Here is a 7,391-nt window from a genome sequence, read left to right as displayed (position 1 = left end):
TATTATATATATTATGTATAATATATATGTATTATATATATTATGTATAATATATATGTATTATATATATTATGTATAATATATATGTATTATATATATGTATAATATATATTATATGTATTATATATAATATATGTATAATACGTATTATATATGTATTATATATGTATACTATGTATTATAGATGTATTATATATGTATACTATGTATTATAGATGTATAATATATAATATATGTATACTATGTATTATAGATGTATAATATATGTATACTATGTATTATAGATGTATAATATATGTATATTATATATAATGTATGTATAATATATATAATTATATATATATATTTTTTTCTTTTAGATGGAGTCTTGCTCTGTCACCCAGGCTGGAGTGCAGTGGTGCAATCTTGGCTCACTGCAACCTCTGCCTTCCGGGTTCAAGCAATTCTCCTGCTGCAGCCTCCCATGCTTTCCATATTTTATACGGATTGTTTGCCAGGCACAGTGGCTCACACCTGTAGTCCCAACTACCTGGGAGGCTGAGGCGGGAGGACCCCTTGAGCCTAGGAGTTTGAGGCTGCAGTGAGCTATGATTGCACCACTGCACTCCAGCCTGGGGAACAGAGCAAGATCCCCATCTCTAAAAAATAATTTAAAAATAGGACGGGCGCGGCAGCTCATGCCTGTAATTCCTGCACTTTGGGAGGCTGAGGCAGGCAGATCGCTTGATGTCAGGAGTTGGAGACTAGTCTGGGCAGCACAGTGAGACCCGTCTCTACAAAATGTACCAAAAAAAAAAAAATTAGTTGGGTGTGGTGGCAAGAGCCTGTAATCCCAGCTACTCAGGAGGCTGAGGAAGGAGAATCGCTTGAGCCCGGGAGGTCAAGGTTGCAGTGAGCTGTGATTGCGCCACTGTACTCCAACCTGGGTGACAGAGTGAGACCCTGTCTCAAAAATAATAATAATAATACCAATAAAACATTATACAGATCTTTTATTGTTTCATTGAGAAGATCTTGCAGGTGACCTGACTTACCATATTGCTGAAAATAGTCATCGATTTACTTAATCATTTGATTTTCATTCAGGGGCCAAAGCTGATCCACAAATGTTATAAAAGTAGGTAACTGCAGCCAGGCACGGTGGCTCATGCCTGTAATCCCAAGACTTTGGGAGGCCTAGGCGGGCAGATCACGAGGTCAGGAGATCAAGACCAGCCTGGCTAACATGGTGAAACCCCATCTCTACAAAAAATACAAAAAAAAATTAGCTGGGTGTGGTGGCGGGCACCTGTAGTCCCAGCTACTCAGGAGGCTGAGGCAGGAGAATGGCGTGAACCTGGGAGGCGGAGCTTGCAGTGAGCTGAGATCGCGCTGCTGCACTCCAGCCTGGGTAACACAGCGAGACTCCGTCTCAAAAAAAAAAAAAAAAAGTAGGTACCGGCCGCACGCAGTGGTTCATGCCTGTAATCCCAGCACTATTGGAGGCCAAGGCGGGTGTATCACTTGAGGTCAGGAGTTGGAGACCAGCCTGGTCAACATGATGAAACCCCATCTCTACTACAAAAACACAAAAAATTAACCAGGTGTGCTGGCACGCGTCTGTAGTTCCAGCTACTCTGGAGGCTGAGGCAGAAGAATCACTTGAACCTGGGAGGCGGAGGTTGCAGTGAGCCAAGATAGTGCCACTGCACTCCAGCCTGGGCAACAGAGTGAGACTGTCTCAAAAAATAAAAAAAAATAAATAAAAAGTAGGTACCGGCCAGGTGCGGTGGCTCACGTCTGTAATCCCAGCACTTAGGGAGGCCGAGGCAGGTGGATCATTTGAGGTCAGGAGTTCAAGACCAGCCTGGCCAACATGGTGAAACCCCATCTGTATTAATAGTAAATTCAAAAATTAGCTGGTTGTGGTGACGCACACCTGTAGTCCCAACTACTCAGGAGGCTGAGGCAGGAGAATCGCTTGAACTCAGGAGGTGGAGGTTGTAGTGAGCCAAGATTGTGCTACTGCAATCCCGCCTGGGCGACAAGAAGGAAACTCTGTCTCATAAGAAAAAAAAAAAAAAAAGAAAAGAGAAAATTAGCTGGGTGTGGTGGCATATGCCTGTAATCCCAGCTACTAGGAAGGCTAAGGCAGGAGAACTGCTTGAACCCAGGAGGCAGAGATTGCAGTGAGCTGTCTCCACTGCACTGCAGCCTGGGTGACAGAGCAAGACTATTGTCAGCCAAGTGCAGTGGCTCAAGCCTGTAATCCCAGCACTTTGAGAGGCCAAGGTGGGCAGATCACTTGAGCCCAGGAGTTCAAGACCAGCCTCGGCAACATGGCAAAACCCCATCACTATAAAAAAAAATACAAAAATTAGCTGGGTGTGGTGGCACACAGCTGTAGTCCCAGCTACTCGAGAAGTGGAGGTAGGAAGATGGCTTGGGCCCAGGAGGTCGCGACTGCGGTGAGCTGTGATCACACCACCGCACTCCAGCCTGGGCGACAGAGACCCTGTCTCAAAAAAGAAAGGAGGCTGGACGTGGTGGCTCATGCCTGTAATCTTGTCACTTTTGGGGGCCGAGGCTGGTGGATCACCTGAGGTCAGGAGTTTGAGACCAGCCTGGCCAACATAGCGAAACCCCGTCTCTACTTAAAAAAATATAAAATGCGCGCCTGTAATCTCAGCTCCTCGGGAGGCTGAGGCAGGAGAATCGCTTGAACCTGGGAGGCAGAGCTTAAAGTGAGCTGAGATCATGCCATTGAATCACAGCCTGGGCGACAGAATGAGACTCTGTCTCAAAAAAAAAAAAAAGAAAAGAAAAAACATATTGTCCTTGTCCTGACTGCTGAGGGGCCTAAGGTCAAACACGCGGCAGTTAGCTCAGCCTTGCACCTGTGGGAGTGACAGACCTGAGCCTGGAAGACATTATCTGTGGGTATCACAGATATCCACAGATATCTGTGATTAGGGTTAGGGTTAGGGTTAGGGTGCAAAAGTGGCCAGTACCAAAATGGAGTCACTTATGTCAAACCCTGAAAAATGGAGCCAGGAGGCCACAAAGGATGGGTTCTCCCAGGTGTGCCAGGAAAGAAACTAAGGAATTTCTCAAAACCACAGTACTGCAGCTAAGCTGCCTGCACAAGGACGCTTGCCTGACAAGGGCCGTCTTCACCTCCAGACGAATGCCAACTCCTGCAACAAGCCTGATACGGTTTGGCTGTGTCCCCACCCAAATCTCCTGTGTCCCCACCCAAATCTCCTCCTGTGTCCCCACCCAAATATCCTTTTGCAGTTCCCACAATCCCCACGTGTTGTGGGAGGGACATGGTAGGAGGTAATTCAATCGTGGGGGCAGTTACCCCCATGTTGTTCTTGTGAAAGTGAGTTCTCAGGACATCTGGTAGTTTTATAAGGAGCTTTTCCCCTTTGCTCAGCACATCTCTCTCCTGCAGCCGTGTGAAGGACGTGTTTACTTCGCCTTCTGCCGTGATTGTAAGTTTCTTGAGGCCTCCCCAGCCACGTGGAACTGTGGGTCAGTTAAACCTCTTTCCTTTATAAATTACCCAGTCTCAGGCAGTTCTTCGTAACACTGTCAGAATGGACTAACACGAAGTCCCCGTCACCTATGCTCTTTGCTTCAAAGCCGCTTAGGTGGGCTTCTCCTTTCTGTTTTTTAGAAGCTTCCCCTGTCCCAGCCTCTCTGGATGTGCCTGTGGTCTGCCATAGCATGCATATCCCAAACTGCAATTCCCCGTCATTCCTGGAGAAACTCTTTGGAGAGTCATCTCTCTGCTGTTGTGGCCATAGCGGGCCCATTTCCTGATGCATGGAACATCACTACGCCGACACCACGGGTTGCAGCAGAAAGAGAGTTTTAATCGTAAGGCTGCTGTACAAGGAGACAGCGTGAAGCAAGCAGGCTGCAGGGATCCTGTGGCCATCCGGGGGTCTCCCCATTGCTTCTGGTTCCCTCAGCCCATTTCTTTGGAATCCTGCCGACTCCGTTGTTTCATCCCTCCAGCCCACAGCTAGAATCACCCCAAAAGTGGTAGCAGGCAAGTTCCAACAAGGGGCTGCCTCAAACCATCCTGAGGTGGGGCTGGTTGGTCCCAAAGAGAAGAAGCACTAAACGCCAGGGTGATCGGCCCAAAGCATTTGTTCGGGGAACTTATGTACAGAGGGAGGCAGCACATCCTCGGGCTGACAGCAAGAGATGGAGAGGTTCCATCTAGGAATGCCTGCACCCAGGGGCTAGAGTGGAGAGTTTTACAGGAGGATTTAATAAATGTGACTCTCGTTTCCACGTATTTAGCAACATGTTTGATCTTTCAGTGTCTCAGACAACAACCTAGTTCATCAGTAACTGAGAATACTCAAGGTCCTGGCCGGGCTTCAAGCCTGCAGGGAAAACATGCAGTGGCTCAGGCTCTGTGCTTCTCAGGCAGGACACAGAGAGAAAGCAGGGGCTCTGGGGAAGCTTCCAGTAGAATAAGCAACTGTCCAGACATGGGCCCTTCCCAGGAAGTTACTAGGGGTCTTACTTCAGCAAAGTAAAGGAGTAAAGCCAGAAGGAGGAGGATGCAGATTCCAGGAAACAGCTGTTAACAGAAAAGCCAAACTCTGAATAAGACATTATCCTTCTTTTTTTTTTTTTTTTGACACAGAGTTTTGCTCTTGTTGCCCAGACTGGAGTGCAATAGTGCGATCTTGGCTCACTGCAGCCTCTGCGTCCCGGATTCAAGTGATTCTCCTGCCTCAGCCTCCTGAGTAGCTGGGATTATAGGTGTGTGCCACCATGCCCAGCTAATTTTTGTGTTTTTAGTAAGAGACGGGGTTTCACCATGTTGGTCAGGCTGGTCTCGAACTCCTGACCTTGTGATCCACCCGCCTTGGCCTCCCAAATTGCTGCGATTACAGGCATGAGCCACCGTGCCCGGCCTAAGTTTTGTAATTTTAGTAGAGATGGGGTTTCACCATGTTGGCCAGGCTGGTCTCAAACTCCTGACCTCGTGATCTGCCCGCCTCGGCCTCCCAAAGTGCTGGGATTACGGGCGTGAGCCACCGAGCCGGGCTCTTCTTTTTTTTTAAAGAGGGCTTGGTTCTGTTGCCCAGGTTAGAGTGCAGTGGTGCGATCTCAGCTCACTGCAGCCTCCGTTTCCCAGGCTCAAGCGATCCTCCCACCGCAGCCCCCAGAGTAGCTGGAACCATAGGCATATGCCACCGCACCCAGCTAATTTTTGTATATTTTGTAGAGATGGGATTTCAACATGTTGCCCAGGATGGTCTCTAAGTCCTGGGCTCAAGTGATCCAATCACCTCAGCCTCCCAGAGGGCTGGGATTACAGGCAAGAGCCACCATGCCCAGCTTCACAAAATACTTTCAAGAGGTTTACTTTGAGCCAGTATGAATGACTGTGGGCCCCAGGAAAACACACATCCGAGAAGCCTTCAGTAAGCGGTTCTGAAGTGGTCAGTTTATAGTTTGGTTTTGTACACTTCAGAAAGGCAGGAGTTACAAGCAAAGACATAAATACATACATGGAAAGTATACGTTGGTTTGGCCTAAAAAGGTGGGATATCTTGAAGTGGGGGCTTATAGGTTATAGGTGGATCCACCCAGCCGGAAACTCAGTTTTAAAAATTTCTCTGGGGTCCCCTTGGCCAAGAGGGAATCTGTTCAGTTGGTAGAGGGCTGGCTGGGCGCGGTGGCTCATATCCCAGCACTTTGTTTTTTCTTTTTCTTTTGTTTTTGTTTTTGTTTTTGAGACGGAGTCTCACTCTGTCACCCAGGCTGGAGTGCGGTGGCCAGATCTTGGCTCACTGCAACCTCTGCCTCCTGGGTTCAAGCAATTCTCCCACCTCAGCCTCCCTAGTAGCTGGGACTACAGGCGAGTACCACCACGCCCGGCTAATTTTTGTATTTTTAGTAGAGATGGGGTTTCGCCACGTTGGCCAGGCTGGTCTCCAACTCCTGGCCACAGGTGATCCTCCCACCTCGGCCTCACAAAGTGTTGGGATTACAGGCGTGAGCCACTGTGCCTGGCCGGTTTTTTCTTTTTCTTTTCTTTTTATTTTTTTGAGACAGAGTCTTCCTCTGTCACCAGGCTGAAGTACAGTGGCATGATCTTGGCTCACTGTAACCTCCGCCTCCTGGGTTCAAGCCATTCTCCTGGCTCAGCCTCCCGAGTAGCTGGGATTACAGGCGCCCACCACCACACCCAGCTAATTTTTGTACTTTAGTAGAGACAGGGTTTCACCATGTTGGCCAGGATGGTCTCGATCTTCTGTCCTCATGATCTGCCTGCCTTGGCCTCCCAAAGTGCTGGGATTACAGGCATGAGCCACCGTGCCTGGCTCTTTTTTTTTTTTTTTTGAGACGGATTCTTGCTCTGTTCCCTAGGCTGGAGTGCAGTGTCACGATCTCAGCTCACTGCAACCTCCACCTCCTGGGTTCAAGCAATTCTCCTGCCTCAGCCTCCTAAGTAGCTGGGACTACAGGCGTGCACCACCATGCCCGGCTAATTCTTTTTTGTATTTTTGTATTTTTAGTAGAGACAGGGTTTCACCATGTTGGTCAGACTGGTCATGAACTCCTGACCTCAAGTGATCCGCCCTCCTCGGCCTCCCAAAGTGCTGAAATCACAGGCGTGAAGCCACCGGGCCCAGCCAATCCCAGCACTTCAGAAAGCAGGGGTGAACAAATAGCATAGTCCAGGAGTTTCAGACCAGCCTGGGCAACATGGTGACACCCTCTCTCTACTAAAAATTTAAAAATAACCGGCATGGTGATGCATGTCTGTGGTCCTAGCTACTCAGGAGGCTGAGGTGGGAGGATCACTTGAATCCAGGAAGCAGAGGCTGCAGTCAACCAAGATAGTGCCACTGCACTCCAGCCTGGGCAACAGAGCAAGACCCTGTCTCAAATACAAAACAAAACAAAAAACAGTTGGTAGAGGGCTTAGGATTTTATTTTTCGTTTACACAGGGGATCCAAGAAAAGAGGCAAAGTGAGTCTCAAGGATGAGAGCAGAGCAAAGCTCCAGATAAGAGCTGTGCAGCAGGGCCAGGAAGTGATCGGTCTACGTCGGAACAGGAGAATCAGTTACACACAACGGATGTGTTTGAGCCTTTGGAAAATGGTATTGTTGGGCATGCGGCAAAAACGTTGGGGCACTTGAAAAAAAGACTGGCCATGGGTTAGTAAAAAGCTAGGTATGTGAAAATATTAGGTAACTATTAACTCAAAAAAAAAAAAAAAAGATTGTACAGGAATTGTGGCATGGTTTTATACAGTAGCAGTGAACAGCAGGTACTCAATCATGAAGAGCTAAGCCTGATTTCATTACGACAGCTGTGAAAGTTGCAGGTACCAAAATGGAACTACTTCCACCAATCCCTAAATAAATG

The sequence above is a fragment of the Pongo pygmaeus genome, chromosome 1 (genome assembly GCF_028885625.2).
Source record: "Pongo pygmaeus isolate AG05252 chromosome 1, NHGRI_mPonPyg2-v2.0_pri, whole genome shotgun sequence".
Lineage (NCBI taxonomy): Eukaryota > Metazoa > Chordata > Mammalia > Primates > Hominidae > Pongo > Pongo pygmaeus.
The sequence above is the reverse complement of the archived record's forward strand: the minus strand, read 5'-3'. Positions refer to the sequence as shown.